Source organism: Mercenaria mercenaria, unplaced genomic scaffold (assembly GCF_021730395.1).
Source record: "Mercenaria mercenaria strain notata unplaced genomic scaffold, MADL_Memer_1 contig_4653, whole genome shotgun sequence".
Lineage (NCBI taxonomy): Eukaryota > Metazoa > Mollusca > Bivalvia > Venerida > Veneridae > Mercenaria > Mercenaria mercenaria.
In genome coordinates, this window is record NW_026462897.1 from 31,785 (window position 1) to 51,011 (window position 19,227).

Consider the following 19,227-nt stretch of genomic DNA (forward strand, 5'->3'; position numbering starts at 1 on the left):
CATTAACATTTCTGACAATTTAGAACTACGGTCAACAAACAGCTGATTGGTATTCGAGAGCAGGTTGTATTTGCAAATAGCAGAGAAATAAGTTTATATTTTACAACGTAAAAACGCACGGTGAATAATTACAATTTTGTCGAATATAAGTTTGAATACTTTTCAATTATATTGATTCTAATTCTTACAAAAATGATAATATATGCATCTAGAAGTAATGATAAGTTGAAAAGAAAGATTATCATCTTAGACATGTTTTGCATTGTAAATTCAAAAGAGATAAATACATTACAAAATTTGGTGATGGTATATGTACAGGTCATCATAGCCTTATTGTACCAGGTTGTGGTGGTACAAAATAGTTGACGATAGATACACGTGTATGAATAAAATCCTTCGTTTCTAGAAATATCATTGTATTAAACAAATTAAAAGTTACAATTCTTAATAGCTCGTGTAGGTAGTAAAACTCTATGAAATGAAAACAAAATACACAGCGTTAAGTATTCTTTTATATTATGATATTCATTCATGTAAGTCAAAAAGATCAGGTTTAAAAATAAATATTATATATATCCACAGATCACATAACTTACTTACAAAAGACGCCAGCAAATGGAAATTCTACACAAATGAAAATGTTGCTGGAAGGTTTCATGGATGACTTCGTTTTAATAGAAAAAACAGAATGTCGTTTTTTCTTTTATGTAAACAAGTTCATTATGAGGTATATATTAACATATAAGAACTTGAAATTATCTTTTTCTTTTTGAACTGTATTGCTAAAACCTTTGACCTATATTTGATACGTTCTATACCTGATTATCATCTTTAGGAGACTATAAAACATTGAAATGAGTAATTAGAAATCCGAATTTAAGATAATATATTCATACAAATAACGGATACTAGTATCAAATTTATTAATATGATAAATCTTTATTTACGAATTTTATACGGGGTGGTCTTGTGCATTATGAGTCAAAGGATCGAAACCTTTATTCTTTGTTGTACACATAAAATGATGATTTAAAGAAATTAACGTGTGGACACTTCGTTTATGAAACTTAACATTTGTTATGCTTATGCAGGCCTGTGTAATGCATTTTTTGGTTTTCAGTTTTAGCTTTCTGTCTTTCTCTGCTCTGTGCTTTATTGCTTTTGAAATATGTCTTTTGTTCAGATGGTGTAAGTAAAAATATTTAAATTGTCAGGAAGACATGAGAGTGACGCCGGTACCGCCGTGAGAAACAACAGCGGCGCCTTATGCATTTCGTCACTCAAGTATTAGCCTACATTAGCATAATCCTTTGTGCCATCGACTTATTGACAGTGAAGTGTGGGCATTCAATTGTGAACATACATCATTAATAACAAGAGGCCCATCGTGGCCCTCTATCACTAACCTGAGCATAACTGCATTTTCGTTGTTCTTCTAATGTCATTATTCATTTTCTTTAAAAAAAAACTGCACAAATGCTCAGAATGCTTACAGCTTTAATTGTAACAATTTCAAGACAAAACGCTGGTCATTCAAACATGACATATCCTTGTTACCTACTGCAATGAACAGTTCAGTCCTTATTGTTTTACACAACGAAATTTGTAATATTTCTCCTTTAAGTCTATGTTAAGATAATGTACTGACGGTGTGGTGGCGACTTAAACCCCAGGACGTACTAGCAATTTCATAAAAGATTTAATTTAGTAAGCGATAGTAATGGAATATTCGAAATTTTCTACTATTCCGGTAATTACAGCGCCACAAGTATGGTGAAAGTTTACAATCATATGCATTTTCTTTTCAGATATTTTGAAATTACACATGGTTGAGAGCAGAGACGACATGTCCATAAAACATTTTGAGATAATTAAATATATTGGCATGATTAAACATAAATATATAAACTGCAAAGGGTTTCACTTTTAGGGGGCTTGGTCCTTTGAACGTATCTTTTCCTGTTTCACTTGTTTATTTTATAATTAAACATACGTCAAACATACAAACATATATATGATTTAACAAGTGTATCATAAAAGAATGAAATGTCAATATGTAAATCCATGCACTGGAATACGTTTTCGTCGAAATAAGATTCATGTGTTCTATCCATTTGTCTTAACGAACATATAATATGAAAATGGTAGATAAATGGCAATGTGATAAAGACTTCAATGTCGCCAAAATGTTTATCATTCCAGATCAAGAAACAGACATCACGACTGAAAAATATAAGTTATGTTTGAGATACATGAATTGTATTATGTAGAGTGATAGGCAGTTAGAATTACTGAACGAAGTTAACGAAAACACACCATGGTTTTAATGTCAGACATATTTTACTTAAAATATACAAATAGAAAATATATTAATCGATAGTTACATTTAAATGAGAGATTCGTGTTATATCTGATTGCCATTGCTAATGACCTGGTGTAGATCATTTGTAATATCTCCCTTTCCTAGTGAAAGAAATTCGTGAAACAATTGTGCACACCCTGTGAAAAGTATGAAACTTTAATTGTAGATTGATTTAATATGCTTCATTCAAGTCTGGGAAGCAGGTTCTGAATATTCAAAATGACCACCAAAATTGAAGAATGACGCCATATTATATACAAAATGGCTTATGTAAAACAACCAGTTGCAGAAGTGAATCCAAACATTTATTCATAGTGCAAGCTATCTTGAAATATGGTGCCTATAATCGATTTTGTCTCAATATGGTTGTCTGGATTGCGCAAGGGCATATATTATACGTATTACTGTTCCAGATTACATTCCTTTTACAGTAAAAAACAATTATTTCAACCTTTTTGAATAATAGATGAATTTTGGTGGCCATCTTGGACTTTGGTGGCCATATTGATTTTTCAATATATATTACAGACAGGTTCGAGGCGTAATATAATACCGCAGTACTATTCCAATGTTTAAGCCTTTGCTTGATAGGAACCCTTGTTTTATTATTTTCTTATAAACATGATAAAACTGTGAATTACGGTGGCCATTTTGGATTTTTGCGGCCATCTTGGATTTCAACAAACCGCTTCCCAGGCTTAAACGAAGTGTATTATATTTATCTACTAACGTGCAAAGTTTCATTTCATGCTTTTCAAAGAAGATGCACAGGTCGTCCTATTTAATGCACAGATTAAAAAAAGCAGTTTAGCTAGTTGTGTTTCAATGAGATCAGTTTACGATATAAAAAGGTAGTGAAGATATACGTGTGGCCTCCTCCAAAATTTTCAACACAATTAGCATTTGGAACGGTTGGATATGAATACATTTTGAGAAGTAGTTGCTTTTACTTTGGATGAACTTGGAGAATCAAGGTGACAGCCCCTTGTAACAGAGGGATATCAGATAATAATGAATACGTGACATACGGACCTTTACAAAAAAAAATAATAAAAAAAATAAACAACAATCTTCTTGTACATAAGAGGTTTGATAAATTCAAGAACACCGTTGATATCTCTATTACAAATAATTGTACTCTGTACTGCTATGAAATTTCGCCATTTTGTAAAAACAATATAAGATAAACCTGCATGCAATTTTCTAATTCATCTTTACTTCGTATATGATAGTTATAAATTGTCATAGCAACCCCATGCAGGTAGACCACCGCAGCTCATAATGATTTATACTTATTGTTAATGCAGACGTAGAGTTAAAACTTATTTGGGCGCGTATTCACATCTACTGGAAATGACGCCGACGTCATCATAACGTCTTCATAACAGGAAGAAACAAATGCTTGGAGTTGTTATATTGCTTTGTTATTGATGCCAATATGAGACAGGACTGGTGGCAAGTGGGCCAGAATGTCGTGCGACGTCTCTAGAGCAAAGAGCAGTTATAAAGTGTTCTAAGGAGTGACACAACAGCAGACAAAGATGATTATAGAAAAGTCTTCTGCAGTGGAAGGCGTATGTCAATAACTGATATACAAGTATCATATTATTATTAAGAGATTCCGTTAGGACAGGGGGACATCGAAGACAACCAGATATGCGGTCAACCAACGGCAAAACCAAGTGATGTCAATCATATATAGGTAAAGGAAGCGGTGGACAGTGATAGGGAGACAACGATTAGGCAACTTTGGGAAAAGACATGCTATAGTTACAGTTCTGTGCAGAAGCTATTGACTCCACCAGAAAATGAGACGGTCAAGTGCGAGATTGGGCCTAGGATAGTGTCAGAACGCAAGATTGAAACACGAGTCCGGTATGGTAAGCGGTTCTCGAGACGGTATAAATGAGAAGGACAGTATTTTCTCAATAGGGTTATGACAACATTAGCTATGTTGAGATCTTTCGACCAGTCATTCTGTACAATCATTTTAGTCACCGGGCACATAGGCAGGAGCGCTGTGTGGAAATTACTGTGGCTGTTACTTTGAGAAAGTTAGTGTTTGATTCAGCTGTGTTGATTGTTTCTGTATGTCTGTGGTAGAATCGTGTTTTTTTTTTGTGTAAAGTTGAAGTAATTTGTATGTAAAATTTACTCAACATATTCATGCAAGATCAGATATATCTCCTAACTCTCCGATATTGTTTTAACCCGAGACAAACCATTAGTGGAACGTGTCCACGCCATGAGTTTACTGAACAACCCTCGTATAAACAAAATTAATTCTCGATAAAGTACAAATACGTCAATCTACATAAAGTACCTTTTATTCCTCTGACCTAGGAACGTTGGTCTGTAAGTTATATTTATCTTTTTCATCTGGATGATTGTCGCACCACCCCCTCACTGACTCGTAACAATCACCAACGTGTTTTCTATTTGCACGAGGGACATTTTTTCTCAGAAAGTTTACGAATTCGCTTTTAGATTCTTCCATGCTCATGAATTCTTTGACGACATTAGCAGCCTGAAAAAAGAATATTGCATATACATAAAAGGAAAATATATGCAGTCCAACGTTTGTACATACTATTTTTTTTGTGTACCAGTTCAAATGTCTGCATCATAAGCAAATGCATATTTTAGATTTTTGCATTATTTATGTAAGAGATACTTGGAAACTTTGACAATGTATATGTGCTTAGCGTATGTTCGGTTCTGTCTGTCAACAGTGAAGTGAACCAAGACTCAATTAACCGAAGAAAACGACAATGAACGAGGAATATCATTAAATAAACGCTAAAGAGAAACAAGAATTCAAATATAACGGCTATGTATAATGGGTTGTTTTCTTAAATAATTTTAGTCAACGGAATAAATATGTTACGTTTTCTTTTCTAATTCTTGTGATTTCAACGCCTTGCTTTTTTTTCTATTTTACTTTGTTGTGTGCCTGTCGTTATCATAAGTTTTATCAATCGCGTTATAGTTTTTTTTTCGTTGTGTAATTAAGATATATAACTTGATAATTGTGTTTATGACGGTGTACATTATTAGATTAATGACTATTAAACGCGGATTTTTCATATACTAGCTGGTACCAGTTTACACTTATATAAGGGCACTAAGAACTTACTTGGACCGAAAGGTGATTTTAGGCATCTTCAGGTGACCAAATTATTCTCCACGAATACAATGGTAGCATCGTGATGATAGCTAGAACAAGAACACAACCGCTTATCAATTTTGAAGACAGTTCTGCAGTCATTTTTTTCTATATGGTTGGATGTAATTCAACCCTGATTTTTCAGTTTTCAGAATGTATTTAGAAAGTTTGGCAAATGAATTAAAAAAAATGGGTCGTGTACTTGAATTTTACTAGATTTATTTGAAAATTGCAAATTTGGTTATATTTTTGAAAATAGATTTTTTTTCTACAAATGAATGTAGATTTTAATGAAACTTCTTACGAGTATAAGATGAAGAAATTGTATTTTTTTTTTTTTTTTTTTTTGGATTTAACGTCGCACCGACACATGATAGGTCATATGGCGACTTTCCAGCTTTAATGGTGGAGGAAGACCCCAGGTGCCCCTCCGTGCATTGTTTCCTGACGAGCGGGTACCTGGGTAAAACCACCGACCTTCCGTAAGAAATGGTCTGTAATATAGTAAAATAAGATGTACAGGTCCGTGTCTTTGTTTTTAATAAAATTTGTCCACGATTAAAGATATTCGCGCGTTCATGCTGATTTTGAACCATTATAATAATAGTTTGTCTCTTGAAAGATATGTTTTATTCACGTTGCCATTTGTTCATAATATGATTCTCAGACAATATTCTACGTTGTCTCGATAAATGATGGGACGCCATTGATTCCGGTTTATAAGACGTGCAGAACTACCTTTACTTTAGTTTAAATAGTTTCCTTTCTTAGCGCGTGAAAAAGTGACGTTTGAAATACATTAATACAACATAGATTTTAAAGAGAAAAAAAAGTGTGAAATTAAACAAGCCGCTTTAGTCAAAATGACCTGTGTCTCTTACATATTTTTATAACTCTAAAATGAATCTGCGTAAGCCTATGCTCGTGTGTTACGCAGTAAACATTTCATGTTTCACTAAACAACAGTCTAACATAGTCTGTAATTATTTTGCTACGGTTGATATACTAGAATAACTGCATGCCGAGGGCATATCTTTCAGTATATCAGAGGTAGAACATTATTCCCTACTTACATATTTGGCACATTTCGTCCAATAAATTCAAATTGTTTACATTAATGGTAAACACGCGACGTTACGCGACAAATCTTAGCGTCACCAAACAAATAAAAATACACCGTGAAAATCGTCATTGCATCCTAACTGATATCTACGCCGAATTACAAGGAATATTTCGGTTTAATTTTGCTCTTGAATGACGATTTTGGTCTTTGGTCAATTTATATACAATTTTAGTGGACATACAGAAATATTACTGGAACCTCTATTCATCCATCTGTCGTATGCGATTATGCTTGCATTTCGGGCAGGAATGTCTAAAAAGCAGTCAGATATTTTTTTTACTTAAATTATGATAATCAAAGTCAGCAGACACTTCTGATAGGAATTAAAGCAATAGAACGTTTTTATCTAAATCGAATCCGTTTTTAGTATGAGCGTAAGCAATGAGGTCACCTGCTCAATATAAAATCGGTGTTGAAACGGAATGACTTTATTTAAATAAGCGTTCAAGAAATTGCAATTTCTTTCGCATTTCTCTTGTAACATGTACTTTACAAATCACATATATGTATATGATATACATTAATCATGCTTAAATCAATCCCATATTACTAAAATTATCATGCCGACCATTATACCTTTATTCAAAAGTTACATGTAACATTTATTAAAAAAAAAACTCATCTACTCAATGATATCTACATTGTTGTCTGTGAATATATTAGTATTTTGATCATTCATTTGAGAAAAAATATTTGAATTCATAATTTAAAAACCTGTAATTTTAACAACAGTAGATGTCGATCGCCATCACAATGGACATCATCTCGCAAAATGTGATTTCGCAATTCGATAAAATATGATAATCCATAATTTCTCACATTATAGGGTGTTAGCTATTTCAAACAGTCATTATCTTTGTATTACTTTTATTAACTTATGTTTCTGTCATATGTATACAGATCCCTGCACTTAGATGATAAAATTCTACGTTAACTTACTTTTCCATAACCTTTCTTTCGTAACTTCTCGCCGTGTTTTTCTCCAATACCTCCCAATGTGCGCACATTTTTATTACGAATAGGTTCGTTCTGGAATCTTCTTATTTTTTTCGTTGACATTTCTATTTAGGTCTGAATAACATAAACGTCAAGAAAATAAAACATGAAAAAATGCACCATTGGCAGTTTTACTTTGAATATTTATAAAAACGAATATGTCCGGAATTTGCTGTCTTAAGAATAAATTGGGTATATTATTCAATCTTGTACCTTTAGTGTTAAAGGAAAAAAGGAGTTTTCGAAACTTTGAAATGATCACAGACGATCATTTAGGGAATGTGACACCACTTCCTATACATTATTTCAAAGATACTGATATTGTCTTTTAAATGTATTTAGCCCCCAACTTCCTATCTTGTGAATGAATTATGTATGATATTACATCTTGTACCTTACTAAGTCTTCTGTGAGAAATGCCGTTTGGAGCATTTTGAACAACCCACAGACCGTCTTCGAAGAAATGTGACACCAGTTGTTATGCATTATTTTAAAGTTATATACATGATTTTTCAAATCAATTTTGTACTTTTTTCCTATCTTGGGGATGAATCAGGAATATTGTTAAATCTTGTACCTCACTGTGTCCTGGCCCCTCTTTCACTAACATTCACAAAATGAGAAAATGCTCAGCTCAAGAATTTCTCAAAACTGTCTGAGAATTGTCTCAGCTGAGAATTTTCTCAAGTTGGCTTTCACTGAACCTTTTCTCAAGTCTTTTGGTTTTTCTCAGCTGAAACGTAGTTTTTATAACACATAAGCGGCCAAACATTCAAGAAGCCGCGAGCACGAGTGTGTAGATAGGGGTAGTGATTTTTTGCTTTATTGAGACGAAATGAAGCGTTCAGAAATGTTCTCGGATAATTGAACATTAACAACATGTATAGTTTCGGGATATCTAAACGGAATCTAGCATATATGTTTATACAAAGTATGACACTGTATTTCCAACATTAAAACTGATCAGCTTCTTTTAGACGTTGGATGTTGTTTCGTCTCTTCTGAACCAGTCAAACCCACAGTCGGGGTTACTACGTCACATTACATGTGTTTTCATTACCAGCTATGGGATAATGTAAACACAACCATATTTTGTTACACGAAATATTGTATGTGTTGTATAGAAACTTGAACGTGTGACAATTTTGTATTATAGGGCATATGTTTATGAAAATCAGATATGCAGCCGTAAGTATACATTGATTTGTGATTCACATATTACTGCAACCAGTGTATTTATATCAATGATTGCAGGGACTTAAAATAGATGTACTCTCTTTTGATCAATACATTGTACGACTATTCTATTCTGTAGAATTTATCAAGCTAGCTTCTTAATTCCATGTAAAATTCTATAATCCTATGAATATTACGGGTCTGTCAGCTATAACTTCCAAAATGAAAATTTACCGGAGGGGTGGCTTTCCTTAACAAGTGTCTTTTTAAATATATATCAGTTGTTTGTAATTTTGACAGTTCTACTTTTCAGTTCTACTTTCACTTTCAGTTTGAAATGTGTTCCATTTTTTTTAATTTACATGTTTTGCAACACTTTCAATCCCCAGACTATACCTGAATAACCAATATGATATGTTAAATATTAAAAGACAGTAGTATAAACATTATTATCACTTGAGACTCAAACTACAGGTGTCCTATATAGGCCTTATTCCTGTTGCAGGTTTGTAATAGATCATAAAATGAGACTGGACTAAAATCATTTAAAAAATATTTTTAAATTATTCAGCTGAATGTTTCAAAGTAAGCTATTTAAATGCATATGTTTGGTTTATATAATACACACCCACAGTTAGTATGTATTGACTAAGTCACCCTCAGCGTTTCCTAGATTTGCGAACTTTATTATAAAATGGACGTACAAGGTTATGACGCCGGTGAATGTCTGTCCGTCTGTCCGTTAGCAATTCCATGTGCGCTTTTTAACTCTTGAACCCCTTGAAGGATTTCAAAGAAACTTGGCACAAATGATCAGCACATCAAGACGACGTGCAGAAAGCAAGGTGTGGATGGCTCGCTTCAAGGTCAAGGTCACACTAAGGGGTCAGGGGTCATATCACTTTGTTTCATGTCCGCTCAGTAACTCTTGAACTCCTTGAACGATTTCAAAGAAACTTGACACAAATGTTCACCACATCAAGATGACATGCAGAGCGCATGTTTCGTATGGCTCCCTTCAAGGTCAAGGTCACACATAGGGGACAAATGTCATATGACTTTGTTTAGTGTCCGCTCATTAACTCTTGAATTGCTTGAAGGATTTTAAAGAAACTTGGAACAAATGTTCATCACATCTAGGCGTCTTGTACAGTGCATATTTCAGATGTTTTGCTTTAAGATCAAGGTCGCCCTTAGGGGTCAAGGGTCATATGACTTTGTTTCTTGCGTATATTGCTATGCATTGCGATGCTTTGTTTTTATTTGGCAGATCCCTCTTTTGTTCACTAACAATAATTTTTTATTGAATTACTTCCTTTTTTTCTGAGACATTTTTTCTGTGAGGGTAGCGTTAATTTTTAGGTGTATTTTTACATATTTGTGCCTGATAAGGATTTTTTTGTGGACTTAGATTATTTTTCTGTGGACTTAGATTTTTTTCTTTTTTGAATTTCTTCCCTTTGTTGTTCCTGTCCTTTGGGCTTCAACAGTCGATAACAGTCAAGTTCTCTGAATTTTGCTCCTATCCTCCTTTGATATAATTCTTCGGTTTCTTGGAAAAACGCCGTTCGGGACATTTTAAGCATCTCTCAGATCCTCTTTCACGGAATGTGACACCACTTGCTTTACATCAACTTAAAGGTATTGCAAATGCATTTAGGCTCAAGTTTGTATCTTGAAGATAAATTGGGTGTAGGTATATTACATTTGTACTCAATCTTGCTCCTTTAATATTTAATGAGAAATTGGGTATGCCTCGTTACGAGCCTAGCATTAGTCAACGAAATATTTATTTTTAATATATGTACACTAACAAATTAATATAGCATACATCAAAAACTTATACATATATCATTAACACATGCCAGTGTGATCAGAACAATATGTAATCTGAACCTTTTAATATAACCATGCGCTGCACTTTTGTTACAATTGTCACGACTGATAAATATTACCCACGCACCGGTTAGTGGCCGGTAGCTTGATCTTAGTTAAAACATAATCACTTATGGTCAGCATAGTTATGTTTAAAACCCCCAAATAATACATTTTTGTAAACTTAATTACTCAGGTGGTATTTTTAAAGCCAATTAATTAACGTTTATGTATCAAATGTGTAAAACAGAAATAAATATTATACAGTCCCCCAACATACCAAAACAAATTATTTTACACAAGCTAGTGTAGATATTTCCTACATACAAATGTAAAAAGAAAAAAATACTATAAAGACAGCGAAGACAGAAAAATAACAAAATGGCTCCTCAAAAAAATACATGTACTACAAATGAACATATCAAGTGATGCACTGATAAATAGGAAATACTATCTATCAACAAACAATCAAATCTATTTTGACATTGTTAACAGATATTTTAGCTTGATAACTAGCAATTCGTTTTCTGTTCGTATATGTCTAGTCACTTATGATTTACAGTATATACCCTATATACACAGTCAACCGGGAAAACTGAACAGTGACATTTTATCAATTTTTTCTGAAAATAAAATCTGTAAGAAGATACTTTGGAAGTATTAAATGCAACGAAGCAAATAAATAGTAGTCTGTTCATGAGAGTTATTTGAAAGTTGCATCACCGCTAAACGCCCCCTAGAACCGGAACACTGAATCAAAGTAAGGGTAGACAATATAGCATTTAAAGATTTATATTGTCATTGCTAATAAAGATGTACAAAAAGACCCTTTGGACACACAGAATGTTATCAAATGATAGAAGATTCGGTTTCATTGAGCTATTCCTAAACCATTAATTCTCATACACTTTTCCATAAAACAACTTCAGATTTACGCCAGCAAAACAAATAGTTTTATTACTGACTCTATTATGAAACTTTTTCTTTTGCCTGTATTGTTCATTTTATGCATATGGCTTCCAGAAAAAATCTGCTTTTCATGAGACTTTGATGTTTGAGTTGATAGTGATAATGCAAGGCGATGTCGATCACCTCAATTTAAGGTTACTGAAAAAAACTATCTATTTTTATACGCCCTTTTCGACAAAAATGTATTATGTGATGGCGCGTGCGTGCGTCCGTCTGTCTGTCCGTCCTTCCTACATACCTTAATAACCATTGAACTTATTGACTTGGCATATTGGACTATGTACAGAGCATATTAACCAGGTTGGTAGGTCAAGGGTTAATGTCACTAATAGAGTTTAAAGATCAAAGTCCTTCATATTTCGTGTCCAGAGCTTAACTTGATAACAAATTAAGGTATATTTTTCAAATTTGGCATAAAGGTAGGTAGCGTGAAGCCAATGTGCACAACGCATGGACTTGGTCTGTAGATCAAAGGTCACGGTCACAAATTGAGTCCAGATATATCCATGTATTTTATGTCAAAAGCATGCTTCAAAACTTTTCAAGGTATTGACTTTAAACTAGTAAATACAATTGGGTGATGATGATGTTATTTGTAGAGTGCAGCAATCCACACTACTACCACCATCACTACTGAACACTCACATAACCACACCTCAATCACCACCACAACCACCACCCAAAAAAAAATCTCGTTTACACTTTTATATTTTTGTATTCAGGCATATGTACTTTGTTGGTAGGTCAAAAGTGAAGGCCACAGATTGATTTCATATCTTTATGTTTTGTGTCTGGAGCACAACTTGACCTTGTCAGACATATATTCATTTAAATGAATTACTACCAGTCATTTATAATGACAACATATTTTTGAACAATACAATATATTACAAAAAAAAATTCCGTTGAGATTTTTTACACGAATTCGACTCTTGATATTTAAGATTAGGGGTTTCCTTGACTGTTTTGCGATCAAATCTGCATTGCTGAAATTCCCTTACTTAAACGTTATACTAAAACGAATTAAGATCAGTGACAAATAATGACAACGAAAAGATATAGTGTGCTATATTCTAGTTTCTGCACGAAAATGAACTCTGATTTTCAAACAGTTATAAACTTGCAGATGTGACCATTACCATATCTCATTTTATATAGAGGCGAGTGTTTCTTTGTTGTATTAAATGTCAAAGTGTTTTTAATACTTTTGGTAGAGGACCACTAGGTTATACTACGTGTCAAATATCTAAGCGTCTGGTCTTATAGTTTCAAAAAAAAAAAGGAAAGTTGATTTTGACGTTATCCCTACCTAAATTTACCGAGATTAAAATAACCTTGCCGATTAAGATATACGAATTGTTAATAGTTTTCTTTGCAGCAATCTTAAGCCAAAACTTGATATGTAATCACCAAAACGCAAATATTTATGAACAAATGCATGTATCGTGCAGGATATAGCGTAAGGAATTTTCCTATATTTGTTCAGTGAAACTCGCCGACGAGAATGAATCTTGACGATAAAAATATACATGAAATGTTAAAAGTTTTTTCTTAGCAACGAGCTTAAGTAGAGAGTAGGAATGTACTTCACTTCAACGCGTGTAATTTTTAAACGACGGTAGCAAATATCTTATAGGTATTACGTAAAGTTTTTTCTGAGATGTATTTATTCACGATTCTGGACAATAATAATACGAAATATAAAATGCTGTCGAAAAATTAAGGTCAGTTTAGGCTTCCGTCCGTACTCGGCTACTTCAACCAGAAAAAAGTTACAATTGAGCTAAACAAAGAAATGAAAACAAATATTCAGCAATCTAATTTCTTTATATTTAAAGGCACAAAAAACACAACCTCGCAATAAAAGTTAACGATATTCCTTAAACAGCCAATGAATTATGTCGTAACTTATTACTCATTCAGTGCCAAGCAGTGTATAATCCATCTATTTTTTCATTGCTTTTAAACCTAATGAAGCATATTAATAAAACATTAAAGTATAAATGGCATCGCTCACAATGGTAACTGTTCTACATGAATCCATCACGAATTGCATGAATATGCCTATTATGTGTCTAGCTAGCAGCTAAATAAACTTTATTCTATTAGTTTCTTCCCATTCAAGTTAACTGGCTCAGCTGAAGTACGTTTGGACTTTTGAAAAGCAAAGGGACAAAATATAGTCAGGTGGGTTTTGCACCTGAAAAATGTTTATGTAAAGTGCACGTGTTGAAATTAAAATTTTCACAAAATTTCAAGGTACTTCTACAACGATTCATCAATAAGTTCATATTATATTTGATTTAATTTACACTATTTGGTTTAAACAAAGCTAGTCTTATATACGATCAATTACTGATAGACTTGCACTCAGAAACGCGCAGTTAGGCCGTATATAAAGGTTAAAGATCACAGTGTATCAACACTGAACAAATCAGCTAACATGGCATTTGCTGGTTTAACAATATCTTTACAATTACTGAAACTATCTTCTGAAATTTAAATTTTTACCAATTGTGAATAATAATCTGGAAACGAAACTATACGCTAAAAGAGACGGTTTTAATTTTGAAATTGTCAGCTTCACGTGCACGCCTTGATTGCAGATGTTCCTCGAGCAACATCATACGGAGTCTATATTTCACAACTTACTCGTTTCGCAAAAGCTTGCTCAAAGTTAGAGGATTTTAATGATAGAAATCTTCATATCACCGAAAAATTATTACAACAGGGTTACCGTTATCATCAGCCATGGAAAGCTTTCAGAAAATTTTACCAAAGATCACTAAAAACACTTTTAAGACTTGGGCCCAGTTGTTCGAAACTTTAACAGACTGTTAAACTAATCGCTTGTTAAATTTTGATTCAAAATACTAGTCTTGGTGGGAAACACTAGTATGATGTTTTAATTTTACTGTAAAGACGTTTAAGTGTTCATAATCCTTAAGCCACACATTTGTTTTTCTACGTTTACTAAAGTGTCGAAATATTACTCGAAAAGTTACTCGACTGTTAGCTTAATCAACTGTTAAAGTTTCGAACAACTGGCTCTTGGTCTCCCACACCTGGGGTACTATGAAAATGTAGTTTATATAATTCAGAAATTAAACATTATTTTAATAAAATATATGTTAAATGTGTTAAAATGTTTATCAAAATAGGATACGATGCGAAAATCGTAAAGCACGATGCATGTTTGGTGATTGACCCCTTTACAGTTAATCGCTACTCTTTCCTATTTAATGGTGCGATGACTAACAAAAAGTGTAAGACTCCTGATACTTTTCTCCTAAATCCTACATAAAACGGACAGAGGGAGTGGAATTTTGTCTTGCAGCTTTCTTAGTCGTGCCCTTAAAAGTTAGGCTCTTGGTGCTCTTACTTCAGAAAAGTTGCTGAGTATATTGGTGTAATTATACATTAGATTTGCCAAAATTTTACGTTTTACTTATTATAAATAATGATCTGATATTTTTCACTAATGTTAGAACCTTGCTCAGCGGGGAATGATTTTATTTATATATTTTTATATAATTAGCTTGCTCTTTTTACTGTTTAAATGTTTTGAATTTTGATACTGAAATAGTTTCTGATCATACGAATTAGATAAAGCAGCATAGTAATGTAAAATGGATTAAATTATTAAATCATATAAATTAAGAATGTTTCTCATTGCAGAGTTGGTGCAGCCGTTCTGCGCAGGCGCGGAATTATTATCCATTGGAGCGCACGGCAAAATTACTCATTTTTTTTGCATGTCCGCACGCGCTTAGTGTATCAGATGCATAATATACTGACTAGAGGTTAGGGTTAGTATCACCATGGTTACAAAATAGATACATTTAAGATGTTTTCTTTCAAATTTAGTTAATCCGGTATATACCGGAGTCTGTAATATATCACAGGTGCACCAACTCTGTATTTAGTCACAGCCATAAATTAAATCAATTTTCAAATGACCGCCGTTAAAGAAAAATGATTTGTTAGATTTTGATATTGAAGTAATTTCTGACTTTATGAATTAGATTAGAAATAAAGTTATGTCAAATGCAATACATTAAGCATGATTTCTTATAAGATAAACTAAGTATGATATTGAAATACTTTTTGACTATGCTATTTTGAATAAGAAATTAATTCTGTAAAATGGACTAAATCTAAGAATTATATAAAACTAAACAAACTGACAAATAACTGGCGTTAAAGAAAGGTGAATTGTTTAATATCATATTGAAATAGTTTCTGACAGTGCAAATGAAATTCAGATACAGATTTATGTAAACTGAACTAAATTAAGAAAGATAAGCTGTAAGATAATAGCCGTTAAAAATAGTGACCTTTTTATTGTAAACTATAGGAGAAACGATCAATTTTCATTATCAAAATGGTCTTTCATATATTTATATGAAAGGAATTATAAAATGGGAAAAAAACTGCTGCCGTATCCACTCAAAAAGTCATAAAATGTTATAAATGTAAAATAGAGAGATACTATCATAATTATTCATGAATTACTTTGTCAATTTTTTTTTTATCTTTGGATTTTTTTTGGGGTTTTTTTGTTGTTGTTGTTTTTGCGTATCACTAAGTAAACTATATATTTATCTTGCTCCATGTAATCTAAGATCTGGCCTTGAAGGTACTCAAAAATCCAAATAAACTTGTATAGGTAATTATTTATTCGTCTTGGAGTCACTCGAAGGAATTCCGTGAAGTGACTCGGGAACAAAAGAAACCAATACAGCTGTGTACACCGCTAACTGGATTTCATCTCGAATCACTCCGAGGATTTCCTTCGAATGACTTCGCATAAATCCTCGGAGTCAGACAGCGAAATTCCTTGACGGAAACTGGCCGACTCGAAGACACTTCGAGTCGGAGCTTTGGTACCCATTTTGGCCTTCCTCTGACGATCGAGTAGAATGTGTTTTCCGCGTGAGCTGATCTGTAAATCAGAGTTAAGGTTCCTTCCGTCATCATTTTATACTTATGCTAAAAACTATAAAATCTGACAAAGGGAGATAATTCAAAAATCAATAACGACAGAGTTATGGTTTTTGTACTCTTCACAACCTCTCAACGTCTCTTTTTATCATGTATGAATATTCAACAAAATACCTTTGATAGTTCTTAAGATTTTCTACAAAAACGTTTTTCTACAAATGTTATCTACATCAAATAATTGACAATCATTGAAAAGAGGGTAAAGTTGGTCTAAATAATTTCTCTTAATATCCTTGATAGGCTTGTTGCTAAATTCTGTATACTAACACATTTTGTTTGGGTGCTTAATAACGTAGGTAATAATAATTGAAATGTAAGGTTTATATCTGCATTGTTGTTTTTTAGATTATATAGAACATCAGAATTTACCAACTTTTTACAGAGAGCCAATATATGACGTTTGTATCGTCTATGCAATTGTGTAGATTGCAAATCATTTGTAAGAATATTAAACTTGTTAATTAAAGCTGTCATTGAACAATTTCCCGAAGGAACATGTGTACTATTAATATGTTAAGTAATGCAGTGTCTTTGCAACAAGAATGAAATATCTTTCAGAATTAAAACATTTAAATAATATAAATGAATATATAAAAAGTATCAGATACCTTCTTTCAGAGTTTAGATATCATATTGACATACAATCTTGATATATTTACTGCGCAGTGTGGATATGTGGAGAATTGTCGCCAAGCGGAAAGGTAATATATAACTCATTTTCATAAAATACAGAAATTCAAAATCAATTCTCTCATGTTGAGTTATCCTTACAAACTATCAGATATTGCATCTAACGTCATTGTCTCGTCAGTGTTTCATTTCCCATTTTAAAAGAATCCTTTGAGGCTTTGAACCTAGATCGACCGACGAAATATTACTGTGGTGCAAAAATATATGAAACTGAACGCTCTATCCACAGATAAGATCATTTTGAATGTCAGTTCGCTTTCAATACAATGTGACAAAACAAACGCAAATATGTCAACTCACCTTTAAAGTTCTTCTATAGATTAAGGTTCGCTGATATTACACGAAAGCTTAATTCCTCAAACAAAAAGTTCAATTTTATAAATGTTTGTTAATTTTGATATCCGTCAAGTAATCAGGTAAACTTTGAGCTTGTTATGTAAGTTCAAATTTTACATCACCTTGGTTTTCCAGTGTTCGATTATCATGAGGAACATAGACATTGGGAATGCGGAAAAATATCATCCAACTGTAGATAAAGGGAAGACAAAGTGAAAAATAAAGATTGAACCACCGCAGAGACACTCCAAAAACAAGCGATATAAGCCTGGCTGCATGGTGACTATTTTGGTAAAAACTGCAATTACGTCATAAGTAAATTTCAACCTTGTAAAATAGCATATTTTTACCTGACACTTAAACTTTGTTCGGAGCCAGGAAAATAATAACTGTTCCCAGGTAATGAAGAAACAACTTTCAATATGAAAATGTGCCCCCCCAAAAAAATCATGAGGTACATGAGGCAGTCTACAGCGATACCGTCTGCATGACAAATGGAAAATAAGTTATTACTGTCCTTGATATATTAACATTTCGAAATCGATATTTGTTATAACATGAACAAATCAGTACATTTACGAGTGCAGATCTCTCTTATCATACTTCAAATATTTGTACTAAATTTAGATCTGTTTTTTTTCCTGTGTGGTTTTTACAGTTTCGTTTTGATAACATTTGAAAAATAGATATGTGCATTGAACTGAATTAAAATATGTGAGCATTTGATAATATAAGATAATTAGTGATAAACTGAACTGATAACCATCACGATTGTAAAACGGAGAGTGATAGTTAGTGATATTGATGATACTTGGTCTGCTGATTTAGTCGATATGCAAGCTTTTTCAAAATATGATAAAGGTGTAAAGTATTTATTAACCGTTATTGATATATTCAGCAAATATGCTTGGGTTATTCCATTAAAGAATAAAACTGGAAAATATATTACTGGAGCATTTGAAAAAATAATTCTTGGAACTTCAGCTCCTGATGGGCTTCACGCTCGGCCTTAAGGTAGAACACCTACAAATTCATGGATAGATGAATGAAAAGAATTTCATAATAAAACGTTTGAATCATTTTTTAATAAAAATAAGATTAACATGTATCATACATTTAATGAAGGAAAAGCTGTAGTAATCGAAAGATTTCATAGAAGTTTAAAAAGAAAAATGTAGAAATATTTTACAGCAAATAATACTTACACTTATTTAGATCATTTGCATGAAATGGTTGATAAATATAATAAAACAAATCATTCTAGTATAAAATTGACACCAACTGAAGCCAGTAAAAGCTTAAATAAAGGTATTTTTTACTTTAATTTATATGGTAACTTAAAGATACCAAAGAGTAAACAGAAGTTTAAAATTGATCGAGTTCGCTTAAGCAAACAACATTTTGAAAAAGGATATACACCAAACGGACAGAGGAAATATTTATAATGGATGGAATTAATAATAGTCCAGTAAAATGGTGTAAAAATACTTCAGAAAATGGGAAAAGCACAAAACTTGGTACATAAAAAAA

General features: G+C 32.7%; 1 long non-coding RNA gene across 1 annotated transcript; it reads right to left on the minus strand.

The window, feature by feature from the left end:
* Window positions 1-324: 324 nt before the first annotated feature.
* Window positions 325-17,822, minus strand: LOC128554024 (uncharacterized). Its single transcript, XR_008369503.1, has 4 exons — window positions 17,662-17,822; window positions 7,591-7,722; window positions 4,686-4,889; window positions 325-2,223 (listed from the first exon to the last, which is right to left on the minus strand). It is a non-coding gene; the product is annotated as an uncharacterized LOC128554024 (long non-coding RNA).
* Between the last annotated feature and the right edge of the window lie 1,405 nt (window positions 17,823-19,227).